This window comes from Protopterus annectens, chromosome 12.part0 (genome assembly GCF_019279795.1).
Source record: "Protopterus annectens isolate FY-2018-M chromosome 12.part0, PAN1.0, whole genome shotgun sequence".
Classification (NCBI taxonomy): Eukaryota; Metazoa; Chordata; order Ceratodontiformes; family Protopteridae; genus Protopterus; species Protopterus annectens.
The window spans coordinates 908,151,134-908,168,441 of NC_056746.1; positions in this window are offsets into that span (position 1 = coordinate 908,151,134).

The following is a 17,308-nucleotide window of genomic DNA, read 5'->3' on the forward strand; positions in this document are numbered from 1 at the left end:
TTTCACTTCTTCCTGTTTTCGTGTACCATAATAACCAAATTATATTATGTCCATATTTATTTGCTTAAATTTTAACAACCTTTTCACCCTATAATGTTTACATATTTCTTTCCACAAATTAACTCTTTCAAATTTCAAAAACACATGCTCAGTAGTCTCAAACTCTCCACATTTAATACATACTCTATCTTGCTTTATTTTGTATGGCATATTTACCTTAACTGGCAATTTTCTAAAAGACAATCTCCATAAAAAAAATATTGCATTCTTTAATATTTTTATAGTTATTATATTGCATCATTATGGCTTTTTCTTATCTATTTCTAAATCTTTCCATTGTTCAATGCAATAAAATGCTTTCATAATACTTAAGTACCATTCTTTTCTATTTTTCACATATATTCTTTTTTATTTTCCATAACACAATTTTATTTTGATACTCTTTCATTTCTTCATTCACAATGCTTTTACTTCTTTTTTTTTAACTTCCATTCCTTCCCATCCCACAGTTCTTTGCATTTATAATATAGTATCATTTATATCAAGTTTTTATTTTCCTTAATGATTCCTTTTAATACCTTATATAAAATTAAAGATGCTGCATGTACTATTGAGTTTATTAAACCTAATCTTCCTTGCTCTTCTTTCATAAATAAAATTGCTCTCTTGACTGGATTCAGTCTAGAGCCTCATATAAAAGAAAATATAACCATCATTAATTCCTTTTCACACTTTATAGGGATCATATAGATGTTAGCAACATAAGTATTTTTTTCCTGTTACCATGTTCAACAAGTGTGCTTTTTTTCTATATGAAAATCTTAATGATTTCCAAAAATGAGTCATATCCTTTACTTCTTTGAGTACATTTTCCCATTGTTGTTGTCTGTATTCATTCCTTCCAAATATTATTTCAATATATTTATATATTTTTCATTGAACTGAATACCACCTATCAGGGTCTATATTATAACCTCAACCATTCAGAATGTTGACAATGTCTTTAATGACACATATGTGTCAGATGGCCACTTCAGCAAATGGCCACATCATTGGTTGGCCATTGTTTTACATCTGCCCTTTTCCCCACTGTAGTGCGATCTCGGAGTTAGTATATTTAGTTAGGGGGGGTGTGCAGGCTGGGAGTGTGGCAAACCCCCCACTTTATAGTGTTTGTTGTTTTGCGTCATGTGTGTTTGGCCTGACGATTTTTTTCCCTTGGAAAGAAATTAATGATGTGGCCATTCGGCTGAAGTGGCCATTTGACACGTGTGTCTATGGAGACGTTGTTGACATTTTGAATGGTCAAGGTTATAATATAGACTTTCCTATCATACCTTCAAAACCATATCCTTTACTTTTCACTTTATTTATACTTAAACCAATTTAAAAAAATATATATACTTAATTTTTCATTTACTTTTTCCGTCCATACTTTATTTTTAACAATTAATACAATATCATCCACATAATTATATATTATTGGCAATTGTACCCCCTTCATTATTTTGTATCCACCACTAATTGACATTTTATTAATTTTTTTCACTATTACATTCATAAATAATGAGAAAATTACACTACTAACTGAGCAGCCCTGCTTTATTCCACATTTTATTTTTATTTCTTCCCCAATCCTGATATTTACATTTAGTTTCACATAGTTTCTTTCATAAACAGATTTGATTACTTGTAATATTTTTTGCTTACATTATATGCCTGCAAAATTCCCCATAATGATTTATGTTGAATCTTATCATAGGCTTTAGTTATATTGCCTATCATAACCTTTGCTTCTACATTTATATTTATGATATCATCAACTATTTCTTTTATCATCCATAATAACTCTTGACTTCCTTTTCCTTTTCTTCCGAATACATTTTCGTCATATAATTTATCTATTTTTTGTAACCATTTTTGTTATTAATCTCATAAACATTTTATAATCATATTATTCAATGTTATAGGTCTTCAGTTTTTATCTCCTCTTTATTTCCTTTTTAAATATACATTTTATAACTCCTGTCCATATCTCTTTCTCTTTAATTCCACTTTCTAACCACTTATTCATAACTTCTATAAACAATATTTTTTGCCACTCTTTCATTTCTTTATACATACCATATTTAATTATATCTAATCCTGTTGCAGAATTCATGTTAATAGCTTTTAGAATTTCATTTAATTCTTTCATAGTTATTTTTTGTACTAAATACTCATTATCTTCATTATTTAAATTTTCATCTTTATAAATTTATTCTATGTTTTCTTCTCTTTTAACAAATAATTCCAATACATACACTTTAATTATTTCATATATTCATTTTGCTGTCTTATTTACTTACCTTCATTATTTTTTAATTTTCTTATTATTTTTCCTTCTTTTATCATTTTACTCAAATATGGTACTACCTCTTCTTTCCTTATAAACAATATTTGTGTCTATAACAAGTTAATTTTAATTTGATTAATTTTATATATTTATTTTTCATAAAAGGAAGTTTTCTTCAATACTAATTCTCTAAATGTTTCCTAACTTAATTTCTTATATCTCTTTTTTCTTCCTTATGCATGCTAAAAACACTTTATGTTTTTCTTTAAAATTAAGCCACCAGAGTCCAATTCTCATATCATTCTTTCATATTCATATGATTTTTCCATAATTTCATAAGTTCTCTTTTCTCTTCTAAATCTAATTCATTTTCATTCATTCTGTTTATTCCTTTTCCTATTCTTATATAATCTTAATTTTCCTGTACTTTAACCCATATAGCCACATGATCTGAAAATCCAGCATACTTAATTCCTTTTTTATAACTTTTAAACTATCATATATTAAAAAATAATCAATTTCTATCCTAATTTCATTATTTTTGTAAGTCCAGTGGTTATTCTCCCATACACTTAACTTTCCACTTATAATTTCTTTAACCATGTTAACATCACAGTTGCTCTTATTTTTTTCTTAAATTATAATTAAAATCACCCACCACCATAATGTCCATATTTACACAAACATATTCAAGAATATTTTTAAATGTCCTTTTTCTCTCTTTTTTGTTACATATTCATATAAGGCTATAATTCTATACACATATTTTTCCATCTGAAGTCTATTACCATAATTCGTCCTAGTTCCACTATGGTTGAATCTAATATTTTAATGCTTTTTTAACATAGTATACATATGCTCGAGCACATTTCTTTCCCCATGTTCCAAATGACCGCACCATTCCAAAGTTTTTCAGTTTGTGTTCTTTCTTCCTCTGTTAATAATCTATCTTCTAAAACAATAATATGAGCATCTACTGCAGCACACCATTGTAATACACACATTATCCTGTTAATTCACATTTAAAGCTAATATTTTCAGCTTTTAAGAACAGTTAGTATAATAAAATGTTTATCCCTTTCCTTTCTTATTTTCTCTAAGCATTATATTTTTGAATTTTCTGTTTCTTTCAACTGTTTTCCCTAATAAATTATTTTTATTTCTTACTGTGCACCAATCAGCTTCTTCCTCACTTGTCTCCTCTGTTTCTTTTTAACTTCATGTATAAGCACTTTATCAGTCACATCTTTTGTACATTTTCTTCTATAACATGTTTTTCTATCTCTTTCTCCTGTATAACTTAGTTTTCATTTTTTTGCACATTTATTTCATATTCTAGCCATGAATGACCAGTATTTCTATATTTATTTGCATTTTAAATCACATTTATTTGCATTATGCCCTGTTTTACCACACAAATAACATATTTTTATTACATTCATTGATTAAATTATCATTTTTCCTCAAAGATAACAGGTCTTTGGTTGACCTCTTTATTTCACAAACCCCCTGTTACCATAAACATTAATAATAGTAGGTACATGCATAGCATTACCATTTTCCATTTTCAGTATTTCTCCACATTCCCATCCCCCAGTCCATAGTCCTCTTTCATCATATATTTTTGTAGTGTCCATTACTTCTTTACAAATAGTTAACAAATGTTCTTTCAGTTCTTTTGCTTCAACTTCAGTTCTAAACTGGATCATTATTCTTTTTTTGTTTGTCTGTAAAAAGCTTGCACTACATATTCTTACCATGGATAAATATTTTTCTTTTGTTCATATAGACCCAAAAATTTTCCATGGCCTGCCCGTTCTCAAATACCAAGCCACAAAATTCCCTTTATTAATTACAATAAATGCTCTTACATCTTTTGCTTTGACACCCACTATAACAGAGTCCCAAACCTCATACCTGTTTAAACTTTCTTCTTTTTTACTGCTCACACATACTGTAATCTTTTTTTGTTTGTTTGTTTGCTTCTTTTGTTTCTTCTTTCTTCTTTGCTCCTTCTCCAACAGTTTGTTTTTGTCTCTGGAATTTTTCTGGCATAGTCTCTTCTTCTTTTTCTTCTTCTATTTTTTTTCATGATGTTGATCCATGACATTGGTGCTCCACTTTCTGGCTCACTTGGATTTACCATTTCTTCCAAATAATCACCCCACAATCCCCCCAATTGGGGGGTTGTAATTATACATTTTTCAGAGGTAACTGTCTCTCCTTCATACAATATCCTCTGAAAGTTTTCCTCTGAATCCATCTCAGTTACAGCTACAATCTCCTTTTCCTCCAATGTCACTGTTTTCCTGCACCCACATCATCAGAAAAAACTTCTGGTAGAGATTCTACCATTTCAACTACATTTTCAGCAAAAGCTGAATCAGCCATGTTTTCTTCCTGTTCCCCCTGGCTGCCTCTGTGCCTGGACAGGAAACAGGAAGTAAGGATGTGTAAAACACAAAGCCTTCTCCCAACTACCAAGAGTAAGGGAAGTTCCCTGATGCCCTGGCTAAACTTTCCCTACTAGTATAGATACCATTCCAGGCCTCACCTGAAAAGAGGCTACTTGCCTAGTGGGACTAACCCAGTCAATAGAGGCAAAATAAAATAAAAATAAAGTTTTAACACAACTGTGTTTAGAGAGTTTAATTGCTTAATACAGGAAGATGTATGATAAATTCCATCTACTTGTGATCAGACTGCTACTAGTAAGATCCTGGTGTTTAATAAATAAATGCTAATAACCCCGTATATTAAATTTTGTTTTGCTGCTCAGAAGGAATATGTACATAGTAATGCACTTGAATTATGTTTCATATGATTATTTACAGACACTGCAATGAAGGTTCAAAGCCCAGACCAGTTTTCATGGAAAGTTTTAACCAATGGCAGTCTGAAATGTGTTATGTTCATTGTGAGGCTCTAATGTCACCCCACCTGTGACATTCCTCCTCTGGCCAGAATCAAGGAGCCTCAGTCCTCATCATTGACATCAGTGAGGGACATTCACTTGGAACAAAAAATAAATACACTCAGTATTTCCAGATGCAGCTCTCTGCACCAAGCACAATTGCCATTAAGAGCACACAGGTAACACATTCAGTCATGTGGCTGGGTTTCTCTCTCTCCCTGGCCCTCAAATAAGACTCCCCACTGACACAGCTGTAGAGTTGAGTCTTCAGCCAAGTGTTTTAAGCCAAGTCCTCCACCACCTTCTCTGTGAAACCAGTGCTCTGTGTCCCTGCTCCAAGTAGCTGACACACACACTCTTTGAGATCTGATTTTCACACACAAACATGCACCTGGGAAAGGCTGGTACAGATTCACCAGCTATCCCCCTCTGCCCATACTATAAGGTAGATATTGCCACCAGAATACTCCAAAACTAGCTACTCTAAGGCTCAATTATACTGAGTAAAATTAATACTAATACAAATAGTAGTGTTTGACCAATGTATCGGGGCTTTCAGGAGCAGCCACAGTGTCACCAAATAAATATAAATAATCTCACAGGTTAAAATATTCTCTAAAAGGCCAGCCACAATGAAATGTTTACATATATTTAATAATAAATAATAAAAGAACACGAAAATACTAAATATCTATTTACAATAAACACCAGCATTTCAATCATGGGAAATATTAAAAATAATACATATGGAATGGTTCACACAGATACAGAAAAACAATATTTAACTAATCTCACTATATTTCCTGACTGATCTAAAGAATTACTGTCACCTAGTTCACTTAATAGAGCAAGGCAAGATGATGTAGGTGAGCAGTCCTTCTTTGTCTGGTTTCAAAATCAGACTGCCCTGAGACTGCTGTCTTTTACTAAAACATAATTTCAGTGCTAGATTACAGAATAACATCATGTACATCTGGTCACCCGATTTCTATTTCCCACACTACCCCCTTTACTAGAAATTGAGCCAGAACCTTGCATATATGTGTTACCATACACACACATATAGAGCTTTGCTAAGATGTGTTGTAACATCTGGAAGTTATAAAACCATTTCAAAAACTTCCACCCTGCCAGAGTAGCAATTAGTTCAACCCTAAGGACAACAGAGTATAATTTCTAGTCTTGGTTTTAATAGGCAATTTGTCTCCACCTGCAATTAGAACTGTAAGATACAATCTTTATGGCCTAAACCGGGTAATATAATTTCAGGCTATTTTTCAAAGTTAGCTGGACTGACATTAACCTCTTCTCTTCCAGTATCCTCTGTTATTTTTTTATTTTATTTTTATTTTTTTATTTTACATTTGTTGACCGGGATAGTCTAGCTGGATATATGTCCATTTTCAGTAGAGGCCCGGGGAGATAAGCTACAAACAGTTAAAATAAATTCACATCAAAGTAATACATGTTTAAAAGCAGATACATTTATAGTAAAAGAGAAAAGAGATAAAGATAATATCTGTTTACATATTATTAAAGTATATAATTGCAGTACATTTGACATTGATTAGTACAAGTACAGTTACAAGTAGACATTCAAATAGAATAAAAGCAAAATGTACATGTAATACATCTAGTAGTAAAGGGTTTTTTTTTTTTTTTTTTACAAAGTAATTAATACTATGATGGAGAAATAGATTGTTAGATGTTAGGATGAAGTATATACAGGGTTCTAAAGGTAAAGGTTGAGTCATATATCAGGAGCTAGATAGTCAGTCAGGATTAGTACAGGGGCACAACCACTGTGTTTTGAGGAAGAGCTTAAGTTTCTTTTTAAATAGAGTTGTGGAGGGAATTGTAGATAGTTCAGAGGGAAGTAGGTTCCAGTGTTTTCCAGCAGTATTGGAGAAGAGGGAATCTCCAGCCTTGTTATTTGCTTTGTCAATGTTTACAAGAGGTTTGTGTGCAGATCTTAGAGACTTTAGGTTATGGTAAGGGTAAATTAGAGTAGATAGAATAGGTGTTTTGGCAGGTTGATACAGTATTTTATGGGCGATGGCTAGTTGATTAATTTTCAGTTGCTGCTGAAATTCAAGCCAGCCTAGTTGCTTTAAATTAATACAGTGGTGGGTTCTGAAAGGGTTACCTGTAGCAAACCTGGCTATGCTATTGTAGGTGTTTTCTAATTTCATAAGATTATGTTTTGACAGGTTAGTAAATATGGGTGAGGCATAGAGAAGGGAAGAGATTAGATGGGAGTGGGCAATGGTTATTCTAGTTGCTGGAGGGAGGTAGGGTTTGATTCTGTAAAGAGAGCCTATTCTTTTATTAATAGTTTTCACGGTGTTGCTGATATGGGTGTCGATTCTAAGGTTGTTGTCGATGGTGATGCCTAGCAGTTTGGTAGTAAGATCTTGGGATATAGTTGTGCCATTTTTAGATAAAATTGTAAAGTCTATTTGGGGAGATTTATTGGTAGGTGTGAATAGGAGGAGTTTAGTTCTTTTGGGGTTAAGTAGGAGACAATGTTGTGTAAACCACTGTTCAACAGAGTTAAATATGTGTTGTGTCAGAGAGTGAAGTTCTGATACAGTTGTGGCTGAGCAAATAAGTGTGGAATCGTCTGCGTATTCTATGCATGTAGCTAGGGGAACTGCTTGGTGGAGGTCATTTATGAATAAAGAAAACAGGAGTGGACCCAGTATGGACCCTTGAGGGACACCGATGTTAACTGGTAGATGGGTAGATAGAGTGGAGTTCCAGAGTACAGCTTGATGTCTGTTAGTTAAGTAGGACTTGAACCATTTAATAGGTAGAATGTCAAGTGAGAGAGATTGAAGAATTTGTATGAGTATTTGGTGGTTGACCATGTCAAAAGCCTTGGACAGGTCTAAGAAAAGTGCAGAGGAAAGGGTGTTAAGGTTACTTTTGTTGTTGATGGTGTTTGTAAAGGAAAGGAGGGCAGTGGTGGTACTGTGGCAAGGTCTGAAACCATGTTGGGCATTAGAAAGCAAGTTATTTTGGAGAAGGTGGTCAAGCAGTTGCTTGTGGATACACCTTTCCATGATCTTAGATAAGGGGGAGAGTAGGGCTATGGGGCGATAGTTGGAGAGTTCGGTAGAATTTCCTCCCTTATGAAGGGGAATAATATGAGAGACTTTCCAAAGTTTAGGGACATATCCCTCAGTGATGGTTCTATTGATTAGTATGGAGATAGGGTAGGCAATGGATTTGGCTGCTAGTTGTAAGTATTCTGCAGGTAGTAAGTCAGCAGAGGGAGTACATGGTTTGAGTTTTTGAATGAGGGAGAGAATATAAGCTGTTGGGACAGGTTGGAAAAGAAATGGGGGTGGTGGGTTTGAGTTAGAATTAGATATAGTTGCATTTTGACTAGAGAGGTGACTAAGAGTTTGAATTGTTTCAGTGAAAAAGGTATTAAAGTCATTAGCAATTTGCTTGGAGTTCTCTTTGTCTGTACCTTGTGGGTTGGGTGTGATAGATTGACCGGGCTGAAGTAACTGTTTAATGTTTGCGCAGAACTTTTGTGGGTTTTTCTGGTGAGTTTTCTGAGAATGTAAGTAATATTTTTTTTTGTCGGTCAATATTGCTTTTTTAGTCTCATTTCTCAATTGTTTGAAGTGTTGGTGATCAGCAGGGTTTTTAATTAAGCGAGATTTGTTCCAGATTTTATTTCTGAGATGGATTTTTTGCTTAGTTTCTTTAGAGAGCCAAGGAGCAGATTTAGTTCTTATTCTAATAGACCGAGTGGGGGCATGGTGGTTGAGTATGTCTAGAAACGTAGTATTAAAGTAATCTACAGCTTCATCAAGAGAAAGGTGTTTTAAGGGTGACCAATTGCATGCTTTCAGTTCACTTTGAAATAGATCCAAGTTGAAGTTTTTCTTGGTTCTAATTGTTCTAGTAATGGTATGAGTGGGTGGATTTGCTTTGAGCCTGATAATATAGGTTAGTAAGTGATCACTTACATCATCAGGGAGGGTTCCTGTTTCATAAGTGTGGGGTTAATTATTGATGAGTATCCAATCTAAGGTGCTTTCTTTTTTATTAGATTTGTTAATTCTAGTGGGGGAGGTAATAGTTTGTGAAAACCCATAGAGATTAATATGGGTAGTAGGGTGTTTGTTGCTGCAGGAATGCCAATCAATGTTACAATATATTCATTCAATAGCTACAATACAGTCTGACATACAGGTGTATTTCTTTTCTGGCAAATACCACTGTTAGTACATTTTTAACACAAGCAGCTTTACAAATACATTTTCAACACAAGCACCTGTACAAATCAGTTTGATATACAAATGACAAATAATTCTTTACAAAACTCCAGCTACCTATGTAGGCATATGTTACACATCCACTGTCCTACTCCTTCTAGCATAGCTGGCACTGCCTCACATCATCACACCACCCTCCATTATTCAGGAACCTCTGCATCTAAGCAAATGTAAAGGGTTGACTAAGGCTTTCTTTCATAAATTCAATAAAGCCTTAAAGATATAGCTACACAGCTAATCTCCTTTCAAGTACTGTTGATAATAATAACAGATTACAATGGATAGCTGGGCAGTGGCAACATATGCAGAATGCTATTAAGAAGGCAGTGCCTTCTACCTCTTGCATTACTACACTGTGTCATTTTCAAGGGTGCCATTTCCATGCCTAGGATTTTCCTAATTATACCTACTCAATGGACTCCTATAATTAACATAGCATAACAAGGATCCTTTTTGTTACCCTTAGATACTTGATTAGTACCCAAATAACATAAATATATTTGTAGCATGCTAGTATAAAGAGAACATAAGCCATATGTGAGCTATTCTCATCAAATCAGTTACAAACAAACTTAATCAAACTCCCTAGATTTATAATACTTACACTCTTGCTGGTTATTAGTTGCTATAGTCACTGAACCCAGTACAGGCCCATTTACAACAATTCACACAAATTTAATTCTGGTTGCCTACTTCACTGCTGGCAGTATCCAAAACAAATATCCACAGCTTTAAGACTAGATTCAGCAACATCATTTAGACAAGACTGCCATTTCCAATTCCTGGATCAAGCAAAAACAAGATCCCATATAATGCTGATTGGCTCTACTCACCTTTCCATAAATACAATCTGAAAGTAGGCTGGGGAGAGTGTTTCTACTTTTTGCCAGACACATTCCTGCACAGCCTATATTCTGGTTTCCTAATGCCATCAATAATGGTCCTAGATGGGATATTTAATGCTTTTAAATGGGGTATCATTTAAAACTTATTTAAAATGCCTAAATGCCTTTTAAATGGGATATCATTTAAAACTTATTTAAAATCCCAACAAGTTCTATTTTTTCACAAACAGTTGGTTGTGAGTTAATATCCTTAGACTGTAAATTTCTTCTCTCCCCCTGCTAAACCACCCTCTGTAAAGGTAGCCTTCATTTTCTGGCTGGAAATATTTAGCTCATACCTTCCAACTACAGCCTTTAAACTGCTCTTTGCTGATACTTTTTCTGCCATACTCACCTCTAGTGTTCTTTCCTGTCCATTCGCCCTACGGGCTCACTCTGCTCCCGTACCCTGCCCCCAATTCCCACCCACCCAGTCCTCCTAGCTTTATTCCTATCTTACCCCACCCTCTCAGCCTAATTGCCCAGTACCAGCTCCCCCCATTGCTCCTCACACCTACAGTCATCCTTCTTAACTCTGTAATCTGTACTCCACCCACTAATTATAGTCCCCTCCTCTTTCCTTAAATCTCTAGAATACCTCCATCACTTTTTAAACCCTTGCTTCCTCATAGCCTTCTCTATTTTCCTAACCACTCATATCACTCACTCTTTGCTCCAACATGCTCTCCTCAAGTTATCACACCCTCCAGTCTCTCAGCCTCCTCTTTATGTTCCTACTTCCCTTATACTATGCTACCTCATAGTCCACCTATGCTTGTCCAATACCACCTGCAAAGAAAACTACCATACAAACTCACCTTCTCCGTCACTCTTACTCCCATTTCTACTCTATCTCCTCTTCTCTCATTCAGCCCAACCATCTGCACCTATATCACCCTAAACTATCCTCCTCCTCTAAAGGCAAGACACTGTCACCTGCTCCAATCTACAATCTACCAAAATTCATGCCTGACAGACCAATATGGCTAAAGTATATCTCCTTCAACAACCTAGTCCAAGCTGGTGATATCCATCCTAACCCTGGTCCTACATCCTTTATTAACAACACTCATCCCTTACCCTCTTCCTTCTATCTCAACACCCTAAAGATTTTTTACAAATAATGTACAAAGTCTAAACAACAAAGTACACCAATTTCAAGCTTGGTTAAGCCATAACCAACCAGATATCTTAGTCATCTCCTAAACCTGGCACAAGACCTTTATCTCCAACTCTGAGATTCTGCCCCCAGGATTTCATTGTCTCAGAAATTACTGACTAAATAAAAATTGGAGGCACTGCCCTAGTCTACTCCAACCTTCTTACCTTAATTCCTCTCCAAATTCCAATTCCTCAATTCCAGAACACTGAACTAACTGCTGGAATTCTAAAACTAAATAAACATAAAAATATCTGTATCATTGCCCTATATATCACACCTGGTAACAATATCTCTGCACTCGAAAATATTCTCCTATGGGCCTCTACTGAAATTATCTATGAAACTTATATCCTTGGTGATGTGAATATTGACTGGAATAAAATCAATTGCTCCTCTCCCTCCCTCCTTATCCATTAACCTCTATAACTTCACTCAAATAATCCTCTCCATCACTCAACCTAACAAAATAAACCCTCCCAGATCCACTATAGATTGGATCCTAGTCTCAGTTCCAAATAAAATAACCAATTCTGGCACAATTCCTGATGCCTTTAGTGACCACCTCCCAGCCTTTATGCATTGCTCAACTAGTTCCTCCCCACACCAGCATCAATACATTGAAACTTATAATCTCAGTAGCTTCAACCCGACTTTCTCAAATACTTTCAAACAAATGAACTGGCAAACTCTAAACGTCCTTCCCCTTGACAAGGCTATAGAATACTTCAACTCTGTCTTCCTTGATACTTTAAACTGACTAGCCCCACTAAGAAACAAAACAATAAAAACTAAAACTGCTCCTTGGCTATCCAGAGACAAAACAGATTATGCACTACAGGGAGAAACTATGGAAGCTTTACCAAAACAATAAACTGGCCAATACCTTGCTTCATTATAAACAGCTCCACAACCATGCAAAACGACTAATCACAAAAGACAAAAAATCCTACTATATCAAACTTCAGTCCAATAACAATAAAACATTCTGGAACTCAGTAAACTCACTCCTCAATCCAGGCCCCAAGAATAATCTCTGTCCTGACCCAAGTAAAATCTGACCTCGAACTACGCTCGGAATTTAACTAATTTTTCATAGAAACTATTACTACCCTCACCAAGACATTTCCCAATAATAACCCAACTGCTCTACACTCTCCCCCTTCTAACTCACCTCATCTGTTTGAACTCAAACCTATCTCCACTAACTTTATAAAAAAACTTTTGTCCAAACTTAAACCTTGCTCTAACGCTCCCGACAATATTCCCTCTTCCTTCCTAAAATGTGCTGCTGATGGCATTGCTCTCCCAATCAGCATCATTATTAATGATCCATAAAAGAATCATACATCCCCAAACTCTGGCGCTCAGTTTATATTCTTCCTCTTCATAAAGGAGGCAAAAATACCAGCATCTCAAACTTTTGCCCCATTGCTTTGCTCTCACCAATCTCCAAAATCCTAGAAAAATGCATACACCTCCAACTTATGCCTTTCCTGACCAAAAACAATCTGCTCACTCCTACTCAGCATGGCTTCTGTCCAGGCCATAGCACAATAACCGCTCTACACTCCTTCCTAGAAACTGTCAATCAAGCCCGAGATGCAGAACACTTAGTTTCTACTGTTTTACTTGATCTGTCTAAAGCCTTTGATACTGTTTGCCACAAGCACCTTCTCTGTCATCTCTCAAACCTGAATCTCTCACATAATGCTTTATCCTGGTTCTCCAGCTATCTATCAGATAGATCACAGGCAGTCAAATGGAAGAACTCCATCTCTTCCTTCCTACCTACCCCAACTGGCATACCACAGGGATCCATCTTTGGGCCAATGCTTTTTAACATCTTCATCAATAACTTTCACACTGCTATTCCTGATGCTAAAATCATTCAATATGCAGACAATTCAACCTTATTTTGCTCTGCCTCAAACCTCTCTGAATTGCTGACTAAAACCCAAACTGCTTTCTGAACAACTGAAAACTGGATACGCCAAAACCACCTCTCTCTCAATGCAAATAAATCAAAGATTCTACTATTCCCTCCCACAAAGACCCTCTCCTATGATAAAACAACTTCAAAGTCTATAGTCAAGCCAACTCACCTATTGAAGTGGCCCCTCTGCCAAATTACTTGGCATTATTGTAGATGAACACCTCAAGTTTGATATTCACATTCAACAAAATATTAAGAAAACCCACCAAAAGCTAGGTATGCTGTATAGGAATAATTGCGTTCTCTCTAACTCTACCGGGCAAACTCTGGCCTCGACTTATCTTCTTCCTTCCTTATTATACGGAGCCCCTCTCCTAACCAACCTGTCCTCCTCTATCACCTCTAAACTAGAAAACTGCTACAACAAAATCTCTAAATTTGCCTCTAAATCTAAAAATACCACCCATCACTGCCTAACCCTACAATCCCTGAATTGGCTTGAACTCCCAAACTACCTAGACTATCTCCAACTCACTACTGCATATAGACTCATATTTCACCCAACAAAATGTCCCACTCTAACTAACATCCTTCCCCCTTATACACCCAACAGAGCTCTCAGATCTGAAAATCAGAACTTAATTACTATCCATAAACCTAAACGTCCTGCTGGCCAACTTCTGCTATCTTTCTCACTAGGCAAAACATGGAATTCCCTTCCCTCCACACTAAGAACCATACAAAACTCAGAAAACTTCAAAACCCAACTATTCAAACACCTGTCCACTAAATGGAAATTTACCTGCCTTCACTCAACCTAATCAAGGGGGTTTCTCTCTCTGGTTCCCAAGCTCTACAACTCTCATAGTTATCTTCCTATGAGCCTATCTAATCTCTCAACAATTTATATAGCTTCTCTCTAAGCTCTCAACAACTCCTACAGCAACCCTCACACAGCCCAACCTTGTAAATATTGTAAATAGCATTCTACTGTTGATGTGTGTATGTAAAGCATATTTACATTTTCTTAAAAGGTTTGTATGTAAACTGTTTCCACACCTAACACATCTGTTCTCCTCAAATGAAACTGTATGATCCCTACCTTCAAGCTTAATGAATTTATCTATGCATGATATTGAATGCATTTATGAGTAACTATTCTACATAATATTATCTTTAATATTAACTATCAGTTGTATCTAAATTGTATAATGCATCTTGGAGCTTTTCTCCCCAGGTCTCCAATGAAAATGGGTCAATTCAGCCCAGTGGACTTCCCCGGTAATCAAACTGCAAATAAATAAAAGGCACAAACATTCATCTACAAGGTTCTGCTGCAGCTGATAATCATCTTAATTTCATTATCAGTCAAGTCAAAGGGAATTTTGCTGTTATACTGGGAAACTTCAATCTATACTCACATTCAAACACCACATAATTGCTAAGAGATAGCCAGATCACCGTTCTGTTAATAATATACATCCTTAATTTATTATCTATATGACTGCCAGCCATTATCTCAATGGGGTTAAAAACTGTTCTGTATGTTGAACTTTTTCAACATGGCAACTATAAGCCCTTGGCTGTCCCATAAAAAAGGGCCATGATTTCTCTGGGAGTACCTGCATAACACACTTCTATAAACCAGTAAATAATGAACTCCTCTACCAGGCTGAACCCAAATAGCAGTAAGCATACTCTACAGTGGTGTATGGTGATTTCAAAGTAAGCGGGGACTGCAGGAAGCAAATTAATGGGTGGGGGTTCTTGGAAAGTGGTGGGGCTCTATTGACTGGCAAATTTCAATTACCTGGAAACATCAAAATCTGGGCAAGGCCCAGGAAAAATAGGTATAAATCTGTACGCTGATCAATGTAAAATTTGCATACATAATTACATAACCCCACCTGCTCCAATGGAATTGTGGGATACCAACTTTCAAACGCAAACTGAAGAACAGACAACCAAAATATGGCACCAGAGTCCCCTTGCAGCCATTCTAATGTCCCATTACCTGGGTATTTTGCCCCATTTACCATAAACACTAATGTGTGCATACTGCTTTACTTCTACAATGATTATTTGGATTTATTTTTACATTTTATAGCACAATGCACAAACAGTAATAGATATCTGCTAAGCAAAGCAATACTGTCTCACAATGAAAATAGACTTGGCATTAAAACTTCTCTCTGGCCTTGAAACTCACATTCATTGAAACAGCATTGAAACCCACACCACATCCAAAGAAAATGCATCTGGCCAGTAGTGGATAAAGATTACCTTTGGGCTGTTTTCAAATCATAGGCCCCTTGCACACAATACAAGAAATATACATGGGTTCTTTGATACACCTTCCTGACTTTATTAAATTATATTCCTTGTATAATGCAACACACTTAAACTTAAGTTAGAGTGCATTTTAAATTTATTTTTTGAACATTTTTCCAGTAGGCAATGAAATAAAATGCATTAACCAATAATGACAAAACTGCCCAGTTCAGAACATTTCCATCACAAAAGTCTACTTCCACATACACACAATCGGATTTTAAATTTGTTTGAACATTTTCCAGTAGGCAGTGAAAAAAATGCATGAACCAATAATGACAAAACTGCCCAAATCAGAACATTTCCATCATAAAAGTCTACTTACACACACACACACACACACACACACACACACACACACACACACACACACACACACACACACACACACACACACACTCTCTCTCTCTATATATATATATATATATATATATATATATATAATGACAGTAGTATAAGCCATAGGCATCTTGCACAGCTTCTCGCACTTATTTTTAGTTTTTTTGGGTGGGGGGGGCGCAAAAGGCCAAAAACCAGGGACACATTTTAAACATTGCTTGTATAATTTTGGAAAGTTGCTAGACTAAAATGTTGTGTTACCACCATGCATTTGACTGCCAAGTCTTGAACCCAGTACCCTGTGCACTACAGTCAGATCAACATACCATTATGCCAAATCAGCAGTTTCCTGAAAGATAGGAAGATTGAAACTTAAATGGCTATCATTTAGTGAATTCAGTTCTCACTTCTCACCATAGCTCTCAACCTCTTAGCCCACAAAAATGGACAAAGCCAATAATGGGGGAATACAGAATTCAGTTCTCATTTCTCACCATAACTCTCAACGTCTTTGCACAAAAAACCTGGACAAAGCCAATAATGGGGGAATACAGCCCCAAAATAGGGACAAATTTAAAATACTGATCTTATAAACTTAGAAAATTGCTAGAATAAAAGGTTTTGTGTTACCATTTATTTTCTGAAGAATATGAAGTCTGAAATCCAAATGCCTGTCATTATTTACTGAATTCAGTCCTTCAGTGATTTGTCACAAAAATACTGAAAACCGCAGATTTAATGAGGAAGAGAACAAAAATATGAGACATAAATTCACAAGTGGTGGTGGCTAGGGACTTTAGGCTCTTTTTACCTGTACCCAAGGTACAGGGTTTGAGCCTGAGTACCTCTACCCACCAGGTGTATTCACCTGGGGGCATTTACACACACACACACACACACACACACACAGTTCAGCAAGCAGAGAAATAACAAATCCATAGCAGAGACATAAAAATAACTCCGTTCAGAAGATTACACTTGCAGCAGCCTGTTCAGAAGATTACACTTGCAGCAGTCATAGCTGTTCAGCAAGCAGAGAAATAACTCCTTTAATAAATAAATAATCCTTCCCGCAATAAATACCTTACACTTGCAGCAGCAGTCGTACTTGCTCA